General features: G+C 39.8%; 1 long non-coding RNA gene across 1 annotated transcript; it reads right to left on the reverse strand.

Moving 5' to 3' along the window:
• Positions 1 to 2,261: 2,261 nt before the first annotated feature.
• On the reverse strand, positions 2,262 to 4,320 carry LOC124258693. The gene is made up of 3 exons (XR_006893652.1): positions 4,049 to 4,320; positions 3,104 to 3,239; positions 2,262 to 2,370 (listed from the first exon to the last, which is right to left on the reverse strand). It is a non-coding gene; the product is annotated as an uncharacterized LOC124258693 (long non-coding RNA).
• Positions 4,321 to 14,229: the final 9,909 nt, after the last annotated feature.

Genomic DNA, 14,229 nt, shown 5'->3' on the forward strand with positions numbered 1-14,229 from the left:
CAGTTAATTAAAACTGTGATGGAAATAATTTCACAACACAGACCTGAAAGTATTTACCAAACAACTGGTAAATACTGTTTCTGTAAAGTTATGAACACCAAACAGAAAAACTAGTCAAAAGGGTGGTATTTCCTAATGAGATCTGCCATGCACTCATTCTTGTTGTTCCAACATAAGTTCATCAAGATGCGCACCAAGCGGCTCTTTGGATACACCATGCATGGATTTAAACTTTGATTTGGCATTACCCCAAAACCCTTCAATGTTATTGGTGTCAGCCCCAGTATGAGGATCTATATAATTGTTTTTGTGGCAAACATTTTGGTGCTCATAACCATTTCTCTTTAAGCAAGGATATGATTTGAATTCGTCAGTTATGATCTATGAACTTTAACATGGGCAAGTACTATGGGTAGTAATGTTTCAGTGGTTCTGTTCTCAACACTGAATAAAAGAACATTTTTAGTGCTTCTATCTATGAGACCAAAAAACCAATAGGTAGGAATACCCTGACTGGAACCCATGTGGTATTTTCTCTTTCTACCCCATTTGCTGTCATCCATCTCCACAGTATGGCCAACACCCCCCTCATATAACTGGCTCATCTAACAATGCACGAGACATTAAGTCTCTGAAAAATTGTACCAATTGAACAATGTTGTCTCACAAACATCAAGCATTTTAGAGCCTAGTGGGCAGGTACATCAGTGCAAAACAGATACAATATCATGAGGAAAGTACCAAGACTAAGCCTCTGCCCTTCCCAGAAGCTACCTAAACTCAACATATTAACATTGCATATGCTACATATTTGTGAGGAAGCCAGTAATATGTTCCTTTTTATGTAGTCAAGTGTTTTCTCAGAGTCATTGCAAATTGATGCCATATCTAAAACTGTAACTTACATTTTGATTTAAACAGACAATTACATCAGTGAATATCATGTGAAATGCTTGAATGCCTCAACGGCCAGCCAGTATGTGTATTGCTTGGAATAAATTCCTGAAGATAAGATGGAACTGACCCACCAGTAAAGTCTCCCAACAAAGGTAAGACCATCAAGTCTGCTGTTCACCAGAATGTCAAATCCATTATGTCTAAGTACTGCAAAGTTGTATCTTTTATAACAGTTTCCCAACATTTCATCAACTTTTCCAGGAAGGAAATGAGAAGTGAAATTGTCACATTCCAACTCATTAATAATTGACCAGTTCTCACACAGGTTTTTAACGATACTATCTTCTGTGAAACTACGTATTTGAGTTATATAAGACTGTTTCTTTTTAGACCACCAATGTAAAATCTGAATTACTCTTCCTTCCTTAGCTGGTAGGTCAGACACTGCTTTTAATTCATTCAGGATATGTTTGAGAAACATCATGTATGACACACACAGAAGCAGGCCCCTAAGTCATCATAGTTCTCATGGAATCCACAGACATATTTTGCTAGCAAGGATCTGACTGTAAGTTCAATGCATGACCTGGGAGGGTATCTAAATGTCTGATGTATAAAATATTTCAATTTCAGTCTATTCATGTAAAAGGCAGCATTCAAAACATTTCTTCTGTATCTTTTCCATGTTGATGGTTCGTTTCTGTCTCAGTGTATATTTAAAATAACACAGCACATCAACTGAATGTTCTGGGAAAAGTGGTCCGAAACCTGTGTCATAAATAGGACACTGTAATAAACGTTTTTCACAATATTTCGTCACGCAACACTCACGGAATTCGTCCATTTCCCATTATTTTCAACTTCAAAACGAGTCATAACTTCGTAGTAAAAATCTACGGGAACAGTAGTATGCAAATTAGACTTACCTTTGACCTGACCCACGAAGGTCGATTATTTGGGCCAATAGAACGTCGCCTGGCTCACAGCTTCTCCAATGACACGACGGGGGCTTGTCTCATTAATATTCATGAGGTCCGAATCTGACAAGTTTCGTGGGGTTTCAACCCTGACTTTTGATTGTGTTTTCATCTTAAAACATTTCCATCAGTCGTTTATTTCAAGAAATACACAACGTTTTGAATTTATTTTCTTAGCAATACCTGATTATACTTGTTTAGTAATACATAGCTGCTTTATTTTCGAATGTGGGCCCACTTCCTTGTATCGGAAAACAAACTTAGAGTTACTTCCCTTCACGTTGCCTCCATCCACCGATAATAATGTATCGCCAAAACTTGTTTGAAAATGTGTGTATGTACACACGGATCTGTAGTAAACAGAAAGATGGACAAAACACAATCTTGTTGATGTTCAGAAAGACTTTATTAAATATGTTTGTTCAGTATATATGACAAAGTATGCTGTGTACTTCGTACGATGAACCTTTCATATTGTCCAAGGCCTGGATTCAACCTGGAAACAATACAAAAAAAGGTATGTTACAACGTTTAATTATGCTTACCTTAGGAGGCGACGGTCGGGATCGGATGGTCAGACTCGATGACTTGGGTTGAAACATGTCATCATATCCCGACTGCGTACATCGATGGACATGTCAATCACTAAAATGATTGCTTCAGACTAGATTATGTACATATCGCCACCGAAAAGTCTGAATATTGCTGAGTGCGATGTTTAGCAATAAACCAAATCAATTTCATGTCAGAGGTCTCGACAATTTCTTGCTGACGCTAAATGGCGTCAATGAATTGTATGCTAATGCTAATGACGTCGTCATCCATCAACTGGGAACCGATAACATGTGTCAACCAAGTCAGTGAGCCTGACCACCCGATCCCGTTAGTCGCCTCTTACGACAAGCATGGGTTACTGAAGATTAATTCTAACCTTGGTCCCAACTGTTTCAGTACTTCTGTGGTGCATGTTAAGCAACAAATAAACTCTTACGTTTTTAGGCAAATTCTGAGTGGCAGGCACTAATGTTTGGGCAGAAATCGCCCTTGTGATGAATTCATTTAAGTTTCCTCAATTTTGCCTTTTACGGAGGAATATTTTCGGCGGATATTCGAGATTGATTATTCCCTGTGCTTGTGGTTTCATTTGAGGAAAGTAAGAATAATAGTATTACTTTGATATTGTTGGAAATAGCTTGAGAAATGGAAACATAGATGATTTGAGGACTTACTTTAACATCAGGTCAAAACTGTCTGGGGAGTCTAATTCTTCCACATACGCCGGTGAATCGATCATGCCAGGCTAAATTTTTCTTGGCCTCGGCGGAATTCCCATCTATCTTGATACACCACATATTCTTTGCGCACCTGTTTGGAAGAAAAGTATGATGGTTTGGTAAATGAAAGCCCTGGTTGCATGTTGCTGTATATGTACGATTTCAAATGTACGAAATCGTGAATGTACGTAATTTCACATTACAACATTTAAGATATTTATTCATAAACAGAAGCTTATATTTATACTAGGGTATAAATCGTACAGTTCCGTTTTTATCCAACAGCAATAGAAATGTTTTAGAAGAATGGACCTTGTTTAGCACTGACCTTTTTTGATTTCTTTCTTTATTATTATATAATTATCATGTATGATTATGGAAAGTGTTTTGTTGGTTATATTTATGTTGATTGTATTGTGTTGTCTTTGGTTTGGCCACGTGGATTCAGGTGTAAAGAAGGGTTTAATACTGTTAATTCTACAATGAGTTCATCCCAAAATAGCTGGGAGGCACATAGTCTCCAATATGGCCATCCACCTTCAGTTGCTGCCGACATATAGCCCATGTTTATATTGTATTATTGTGCATAGTAACACCTTATTATGGATACACGTTTTTACTAGAAATATGTTATAGGTTAGTTATTGTACTGTTCTATGTCGACAGATTTATGCAATCTAGGTTTGTTTTTGATAATTTATACCTTTAATAGTCACGATATTGCTGACATTCTGCAGATTTTAAACTTTGACCCACTCACACATGAACCCCTTGAAAATTTCCAATACAATACACACACCATTATCCGGTAACATTAAAAACAATGTTAAAATATGATAATTAATATTTCCACGTGATAAATGTTTCCTGTACGTCAGTAAAATCATGTGAAGAACGTACCTTGGTTTCAATCCAGAGCAAGGTTGTCCGAATTTAGTAGCACATACATCACAACACCCGCAAAGGTCTTTCACGTAGTGCCTTCTTCGGCATCCCTTTGGCTTTGCACATTTCCGAGAATTGCATTGAATGCAACTTAGGCCGTCGGTTTGGTCAACCAGTACCATGAAGACCACCAGGGCTAGAATGATGTATCTCATTGCTAATTGTGCTTCTTTGTGAATTTACTGTGACAAATACCAGAAGACACAACAACAGAAAGCTTGTTTTCTTGTCTTTGATATGTGAACGTGCAAATTTTCTTATATTTATTTAGGATCAGTAATGGGCAGTCTTACTGCCACCAATCCATTGGATGCCATATCATTTTGCCTTATGGTGCTACCTGTACCACGCCCACTGTTATTGTTGTGACTATAAGTCAATTGATAAATGCGCGATCGCCTCAAGCGATTGAAATGGAGCAGCTGCGTGGTTGTTTTGGAGTGCAGACAATGAGCATGTGGCAATGCAAGGGAATACCAATGCATGCTTACTATTTTTACTGCTTTTCAGAACCTATTCGGTTTACCTTCTAAACAAAATGACTTCTTGTTGTGTCGTAAATATATAATTATATATCAGCAATTGAAATTATTCCAGAGTTTGATATTGCATAGTTTTTATTCTAATATAATAATAAGAACGTAAACTATATACATGTAGTAGGTATATAAACTCATTTGGAATACAAATCCCTAGTATGGTGATCTATCTTCAGTGGCTGGCGATCTGTTGCCCGTTTCTTAAAGGTATCGTTACCAATTAGTCAGACATATTTTTAATGTTCTACTAGTTTGTAACCAATCTATGATATACTGAGAGATGTTATTCTGTCCTTCGATGGCAGGTTTCTTTACCAGTATTATACCATTCTTTTTTATTTCAAGGGGACGCTGTACTTTTTTAAATTTCATGCAACAGTCAAATAACAATGAAGCACATTTTACTTGAATGTGTTTTGCTCCTATCAGATGACGTTCTATATCATATTCATACCTTATCTGAACGTTTGTCTTTAGTTTCTAAAAACTTTATTTTACTATATTTAAAAAAATAGTCTGGTTTTACCCTTGAGTGTGATCTTTGCCTGAGCGTTAAGTGATTTCACACATCACTGTTGTTATTATGCTGACTATATTGTAATACAGAAGAAACTTATTGCTGCAGAATTGGTGATGGAGCGTGAAGGTGTTCTCAAGGTGCGATTTGTAGTACAACTTGTAGCATGCAACATAGTTGCAACACCAAAATCGTAACGATTTGAAATAGCATACAACTAGTCGCAGTTGAGTTATAAGACATAGGATTTGTCCTCATTGCTACAAGTCGCAAGTTCTCGGCCAATCAAATCGCTTAGATCTGTGTCCACCTCAGAGTGACGTGCCTCTTGTTTATGTTGACATCATGTTCAAGCTCTCGAGGGGCGGTGGGGTAGCCTAGTGGTTAAAGCGTTGGCTCGTCACGCTGTAGACCCGGGTTCGAATCCCCACATGGGTACAATGTGTGAAGCCCATTTCTGGAGTCCCCCGTCGTGATGTTGCTGGAATATTGCTAAAAGCGGCGTAAAAACAAACTCAGTCAGTCAGTCAAGCTTTTGAAGAAGTGAATTATAGGCTACATCCGTTTTCCGCTTAAGTCGATTTGTGTTGTTACTGCAAGTCGCAACTTTCGAAGTAAATTTCAATCTGCCAAACTTTTAACTGTATATAATATTTGTTGTTTTATGCAATGGCTAAATCTCAGGACCATCGTCAGTGGCTGAAGGGATGGTATACATCCAGCTAGGGTCCACGCAGGTAGCCAAAGTACTGTAAGTCCCCATGGTCCCTAGCATGGTGATCTACCTTCAGTTGCAGGCGATCTATAGCCCGTTTTACGAAGTGTTGTTGTTGTGCGGAATGGAAATAATCGAGTCTGGACCAGGAAATCCAGTGATCAACAGCATGAGCATCGATCTAGGCATTTAGGGTACGATGACACATGTCAACCAAGTCAGCGAGCCCAGTATGGGTTGCTGAAAGCCAATAACATTACAAATGAGCACATTATCCTCTGGGGGCAGTGTCCCTCTTCGCACGTTGGTGACCTGTTTAACAAAATGATTATATTTCGCTATGAGCCCTTTGACCATAGACTTGATATGGTCATACCCATTTATAAAGGTAAAAAGGAAAATACAGGAAACTATAGGGGAATTACTCTGACGTCGTGCCTTTGGGGAAGCTATAGTATCCCCAAAAAGTAACGCATAGGCATTTTATCTTTTTTTTTAAATCTATTAATTACCTGTTGTGTTCAAACAATCTAAATATGTAACAAAAGTTTGATAACATGATTTTACACAACTGTACAAGTCAAAAATCGACTTTACCCGAAAATGTTGATTTTGATGAGATTTCTTACAAGGATTAAAAAATCATAGCCACAACGCAACAGAAATCACCTTCCAGTTGAAATTGTGCAGCAAAGAGCATGCACTGTCTGGCTATAAAAATCCAGATCACTTTCGGAAATCGACATTCGTTTTGTACCCATGCTATGTTGATTTGTTTATTTTGATTTGTTAGTGTGCTGGTTGAGTGCAGTATTCGATGTAGTAGGTTTGGTCTGTTTGTGTAATTTCTATTTCTAATAGATTGTATTGCACTGAGCGAGTCTGTGATGATTAGGAGTTTGTTGTGATTAGTTGTTTCTGCCATTTTGAAGGCTAGATATATTGCCGTTTTTTCTGCGGTATATATAGAAAGATTGTTTGGGATGCGTGCTGATGTTGTAGTTATGTCTGGTTGTGTTGTGTGTATTGCGAATGCTACTATGTGGTTTTCCGGGTTGTGTGATCCGTCTGTGTAGATGTGTGTCCAGTCTGGCCAGTGTTGTTGTATGTAATCCATTACCAGTATTTTTTGTTGATTTTTGTTTGTTGATATTTTTGTGACGTTTGTGAGAGCAGTGTCCATGTGAGGAGGTGGGAGGCATTAAGTGTAGTCATGTATGACTGGGGTGAGTTTTATGTTTCTAAGCTTGTATGCTTTCAGAAGGTTGTTTAGTCGAATAGTGTATGGGAGTCTTCGTCTTTTTTTAATCAGCTTGACTTTCTGTCTTGGTGGTAGATTTTCAGTTGTGGTTATGAGATTGTTAAGTAATGGGTTTGTGCATGCGTTAGCCCAATAGTTGAGTGTAATTTGTTGGCGTTTAAGGGGAAGGGCTATTTCTCGAGAGACGTAAGTGCAGTCTGTGCCTAGTGAGATTGTTAGTGCCTTGTATTGTATTGAGTCTAGCTGCTTGGAGTCTTTTTGTGTCAGTGCGTCGTATGCAGGTGCAGCGTATTCCAGCTTGGGTCGTATAAGTGTTTTATAGACAGTGAGAAGCGTGAGTTGGTCTGCTCCCCAGCTTGTACCTCGTATGCTTCGCATTAGGTTGAGATCTTGGTTGCATTTGGTGATGATGTGCTTGATATGGGGTGTCTATGTTAGGTGTTAGTATTAGGCCAAGGAATTTTGTTTGTGTGCTGTAGTTAATTTGGATGTTGTTTAACATAAGGGATGGTGAATAGTTTTGCATATAGGGTGTTTTGAAGAGTAAAGCTACTGTTTTGTCAGTGTTGATTTTGAAACCCCATGTATTTGCCCATTTGTCGATATCATTTAGTGCTTGTTGGATGTGTTCCTGGGCTGTGCCTAGTGTTTTATGTGATGTCCAAAGGGATGCATCGTCTGCAAATTTGGCTGTTTTGATTGTTGAGCGGATGTCAGTAAATATGTCGTCGATCATAAGATTAAAGAGTGTTGGAGATAAGACACTACCTTGGGGTGTGCCATTTTGATGTGGTGCGGATCTGAGAGTGCATTGTTTACTTTTACAGTTATAGTGCGATTGTTCAGGAAGTTGTGTATAAAGTTTAGCATACGCATTTTATATTTTTACGCATCAATTTTGTTATTAGCCCGCCATTCCAAATCATGTCATAGGCTTTGGAAAAGTCGATAAATATGTCCAGAAGGTAGTGTTTGTTTGCCTGGGCTACTCTGATGTCGTGCTCTATTCGGATGATGTGATCTAGGGTTGTTCTGTTTGGCGTGAACCCGCTCTGGTCTGCATGTATGAGATTGTTTGTGTTTATGTGATGTTGAAGTCTTTTTTGGATGATTGTTTCCATGATTTTGCATATGTTTGATGTGAGTGATATGGGTCTATATGAGTCTGAGATCTGTGGTGGTTTGTTTGGTTTCCTTATTGGAATGACAAGTGCTTGTTTCCACGTAGTAGGAATTTGTGAGATGTACCAGATTGTGTTAAGTAGATTTAGCAGTAGCGTTTTGCCGTGTAAGGTGAGCTGTTTTAGAAGTATGTAAGTTATGTCATCTCCTCCTGGAGCAGACGACGTGGTTTTGCTTGTAGTGTTAGGGATGCGTTGTAGGGTATATGGGCTTGGGGCGGTTGCATGACGTAAGCTGGTGTAGTGAGTATTTTCTGTTGGAGTGAAGCGGGATGATAAGTGTTACTGGGGGTTTTGGAAGTGTTGTGGGTAGTTGGTGGAGCATCTGGTTTCCGAGAAGTGGGCAGCAACTGCGTTAGCTTTAAAGTTTGTAGGGAGGTTTGGTTGAATAATTCTTTTGGAATTTCCCTGAATAGCTCTAAATTTGTTCCACATTTTCCGTGAGTTGTGATTGTTTAGCCTCAGGGTTGAGCAAAATTTTCTCCAGTGTTCCTTTTTTGCTGCCCTGATGATTTGTTTAGTATTATTTCTGAGTCTTTTAGCCAAATGTAATTTTGTGAACGGTCCCTCTTAGATAGGGCCTTTTTTCTTGCCTTTCTGGCATTAATAATTTCGGGGCTCCACCATGGGACTGTTTTTTTTGTGCGGGGGTGATCCGAGAGGTGGGTATGCATTTATTTGTTATGTCGATGATGGTGTTGGCGAGGGAAGTGTTGAAAGTATTATGGTCGGTATTGTGTATATTGGAGGTGTCTATTTGAGCCGATGAGCTAACCGTTTGATTTGAGTTTGAAAGTAGCACCTCACTGTGGCAGCGTTGATGTGCTATTGCGAGTGCAATATATAACCCCTTTCCACCTCTCCACATACATTGTGATTCATCCCAGTCCCAGCTGGTCTGTTTATAATGACATTCCTTGCTGATTTCAAATATCTAGGTGCCACTTCATAGTTATATCACAACATAATCTACTTATATATCACGACAACAATGAGCATTATGAATATGTTAATCAAAACAATTCACTGCGTAACGTATAGGCTTTCTTTACTTCCTGAAGATGCTGTCGAAGTTGAAACTTTGAAAGGTTGACAAAGGCATATGGTAGTTGTATTAGGTGCACATGTACTGTCACAGATATTGTCGACATCAACCGCAAGACATAACAACTGTCTGAGGCGTTTAGCATCGTGTCATATACATGATATGGTCTGATGCGTGGATTCTGCCACAGCTGTGCCTATGAACTGTCGTTTCGATCTCCATGAAATGATATTGCTTCAACACTCTCGTCTACGCGACAACTCTATATTCATTGCATGATTACTCAAACCGAACCCGTGAAGACCACCTCTGGTATCCCCCGCCGTGATATTGCTTGAATATTATTAAAAGCGGCGAAAACCTAAACTCATCCATTAAACCAAACCCATCACTATATCACGAAAGAAGTGAAAGCATATTTTCCACTGCTAAATTTTTTTTAACACTTGCAGTAACGTGGAAGATGATCTCAGTTTAGTTTCTGGATCTCAGTTTCTCACTCGGTGCGGGCCACCAATTTTCAGGTTACAGTTGTTTGTTCACTCATCAAAACTCACTGCAAGTAACAACTCATTTGGTTAGGACATGACCGATTGTAACCTCACATTTGTCCTCCCTCTCCCTCTCGGCGACCCGTGAAGATCCGGGTCAGAATTGGTCTTCAGTAACCCATGCTTTATGTAAGAGGCGCCTAACAAGATCGGGTGGTCAGGCCCGCTGACACAGTTTACACGTGTCATCGTATGCCAGTTGCGTAGATCAATGCTCATGTTGTTGATCACTGGATTGCCTGGTTCAGACCACCTCCATAAAGCTGGAATATTGCTGAGCACGACGTAAAACTAAACTCACTCACTCGCTCCACCCTGTCGGAGTGATTAGGGCCTCTCGGCCTCTCGGATCTAGCTGTACACTATTCCCTCCCACAGGTGAGGAGAGGTGAAAAAGGTTGGACGTCGCAAGACTGATATGCACATATATGACATGAATGCACGTACGTGCGTGCGTGCGTGCGTGCGTGCGTGCGTGCGTGCGTGTGTGCATGCATATGTGTCTACTTGTACTAGTCCGGAACAATACCCGTTGTATTGTGCTTTCCCTATGAGATACCATGACGCAGACTCCGAGGCGATGTTTTACCCTCGTAATGCTGGTATCCAGGCAGAGAAACAACTGGTATCATATTAAAGTATGTTTACTTTTGATATCATGCGGTCATGGCATTAACTACCTACCCAACATTCCGTGAAGATGCACTTACCACGAGCTTTCCACATCAGTGGTCTCTGTTTCACAGACTAGTCGCTGATTCCACATGCCACGTGGGTGGTCCCTGTTTCACAGACTAGTTGCTGATTCAACATGCCACGAGGCTGATCCCTGTTTCGCAGACTAGTTGCTGATTCAACATGCCACGAGGCTGATCCCTGTTTCACAGACTAGTTGCTGATTCCACATGCCACGAGGCTGATCCCTGTTTCACAGACTAGTTGCTGATTCCACATGCCACGAGGCTGATCCCTGTTTCACAGACTAGTTGCTGATTCAACATGCCACGAGGCTGATCCCTGTTTCGCAGACTAGTTGCTGATTCAACATGCCACGAGGCTGATCCCTGTTTCACAGACTAGTCGCTGATTCAACATGCCACGAGGCTGATCCCTGTTTCACAGACTAGTTGCTGATTCATCATGCTACGAGGCTGATCCGTGTTTCACAGACTAGTTGCTGATTCATCATGTCTCCAAGGTGGTCCCTTGTTTCACAGACTAGTTGCTGATTCAACATGCCACGAGGCTGATCCCTGTTTCACAGACTAGTTGCTGATTCCACATGCCACGAGGCTGATCCCTGTTTCACAGACTAGTTGCTGATTCCACATGCCACGAGGCTGATCCCTGTTTCACAGACTAGTTGCTGATTCAACATGCCACGAGGCTGATCCCTGTTTCACAGACTAGTTGCTGATTCAACATGCCACGAGGCTGATCCCTGTTTCACAGACTAGTTGCTGATTCATCATGCTACGAGGCTGATCCGTGTTTCACAGACTAGATGCTGATTCATCATGTCTCGAAGGTGGTCCCTTGTTTCACAGACTAGTCGCTGATTCAACATGCCACGAGGCTGATCCCTGTTTCACAGACTAGTTGCTGATTCATCATGCTACGAGGCTGATCCGTGTTTCACAGACTAGTTGCTGATTCAACATGTCTCGAAGGTGGTCCCTTGTTTCACAGATTAGTTGTTGATTATACAATAATAATACATGATTTGAAATGTATATGGCTGATAAAATCAATATTTACAATACCTCCTCTAAAGGCAGATATAATTCCTTTGATAGTTGTGTTTCTTGGTTTTATGTTGTGTTGCTGCCTTTATACGCGGTAAAATGACTTAACGTGACTGCAATTTCAGATCAATTGTTAAGCAGTTAGAATGAAGTAAAATGAAGCTGTGCAACATTATAATAAAAATGGATTCGCGATAAACACTGATGTAAATTTTAATGTTCCTTTCCAGCCATGTGTGGAAATTGTTGACGAGAAGTTAACACGAGACGCCACCGCGCAATGGTGTCTTGATGTAACACAGATGCCGACGTACCAGCTGTTGCACTAAATAAAGAATTACAGAGATCAGTCCAAATGTGATGATCAACCAATGCCGAATTGGCAGATCAAAGATAATCAACTGTTAAATGAATACAGCAACTGAGCGTATAGTTAAGTTATAGGTTTGGCGTTTGCTAAAAGTAGTTATTAAGCAATCTATTTTGTAATCACTTGACATTCGTTTATCTACATGGAACACATGTTGACTGTCATTTCGGCTAATACGTGTGCATTATAGTACATTTTCTTGCATTTAGTGTTTGTACTAACTTAGGAATGTGGAATGTAATGCGTTTTCTCATGCAGATTTTTTTCAAATAAATATAACCGACAAAATTCCCCAGCTCGTCATCTTCTCTTACCACTGTCTCTCAAGCTGATGGTCAAGATCACGTGATACATATTGCGCTCCGATTGGCTCAATCGTACACTCTCCACATTTAGACTGACAATGTTCATCAGTTTGTTGAGTGAGCCAATAAATGGATTTCATACCAGCATAGTCACGTGTATGTTCAAAGTTTGAAGTAATGTAGCTGTTACCCCATGTTTGGTATTTCTTTCCAACGTCAATTTCTATAAGCTGACAACGCATTATGTAATATCGCTGAAGACGCAGTAGATGTGGAATCACACGTGATGTAAAAAGCATCAGCTGTTGCACGTCTTTTCAAACAGGATAATATACACTGAAGAATAGCAATAATAATGTGGCGATTCACTGACAGCAAAAATATATTATGTAAGTTGTCGATACCACATTGTTAGTATGTTATATGTGCAACTGAATAAGCAAGTTAAAATGAACAGTAATATGTATGTCGATGGAACAATTAATTAACCATACATATACATGATTTGCAGCAGCTTCATTATATGAATTTCTAAAACACAGTTCTAAAGAGGGGCCATATGCTTGCATTCATTGATTTAGAGATAATGGAGTTCTATATTCGAACAATTAAGGCAGAAATACTGTTATTGTAAAGTTTAACCAGAACTTATGTTGATGACAGGATGTTGCTGGCAATAACTTCACTGGCCTTTCAAGAACTTGACAACATGTATGAGTTACGGGTCTGTTGTTTTGAAACGCCTAACATCGGTTCTGACAACCACATATTCTGATGGATTGCATCTTTTTACATGTCTTCAGTCTTTGGTTCTTCTGGCTCGGAACATTATACAGGATGTCGTTGTATAGCTTGAATATTTCTCACTGCAACATAACAACAGAAACTGCTCATTCTTAATGCGGTATATTCGTTGTGTTAACAAATGTCATAGAAACGTCCACAAACAAACCTGCTTAAAGAATGAGTGAGTGTGGTTTTAAGCCGCTTTTAGCAATATTCCAGCAATATCACTTCAGGGGGACACCAGAAATGGGCTTCACACATTGTAAACATGAGGAAATCGAGCCCGGGCCTTCGGCATGTACCTCTCTATTCAATATACCCGTGACGGTCCGGGTTAGAATATTGATCTTCAGTAATCCATGCTTGTCGTAAGAGGCGACTAACGGGATCGGGTGGTCAGGCTCGCTGACTTGGTTGACGCATGTCATCGGTTCCCAGTTGCGCAGATCGATGCTCGTGCTGTTGATCACTGGATTGCCTGGTCCAGAATTGATTATTTACAGACCGCCGCCGTATAGGTGGAATATTGCTTTTAAAGATTCCATATAAAAAACTGTTCGTTAAAAAGGTGTGAGCATCCTGCCCCATCAGTAACACCAGTCACAAACACACGCAAAGGCAAATCAACTTGCAATAGACTAATCGACTCATATGAGTTGCAGTTTGTTTATTCAGGTGACTACGCACGCCTCTCTGTTATGAACAAAAGTTATTTGAGAGGCGTAAAGTCGTCAAAGGTGACATTCTTTGAGATATTTATTTCATTAAAGACAGGGAAATGTAAGATTATCTGTGTCTATTAATAGTGCTGTATCCGAGTATTTTCCGTGTTAGGTAGGCATGCGACAAGGGGGGAAAGTATCATCTCTATTACTTTGTCTCTTTATCAATATTCTTGAAAGATTGGTGCACGTCTGTTATAATTGGCGATTCGAACAACTTACATTTGCAATTATGTTTCTGTTCTTATTTTTTGTATGCGGACGACACAGCTCTCCTGGCTGATTCCGCAGCCGAACTGCAGAATATATATTAGATTAATTAAAAAGTATTGCAATGTTTGGAAATTGGAAATAAACATGAAAAACCTAAAGTTCTCATCTTTGGAAGCCGGCCGTCCA

Source organism: Haliotis rubra, unplaced genomic scaffold (genome assembly GCF_003918875.1).
Source record: "Haliotis rubra isolate DU_JTF1 unplaced genomic scaffold, ASM391887v1 Scf7, whole genome shotgun sequence".
NCBI classification, from domain to species: Eukaryota; Metazoa; Mollusca; class Gastropoda; order Lepetellida; family Haliotidae; genus Haliotis; species Haliotis rubra.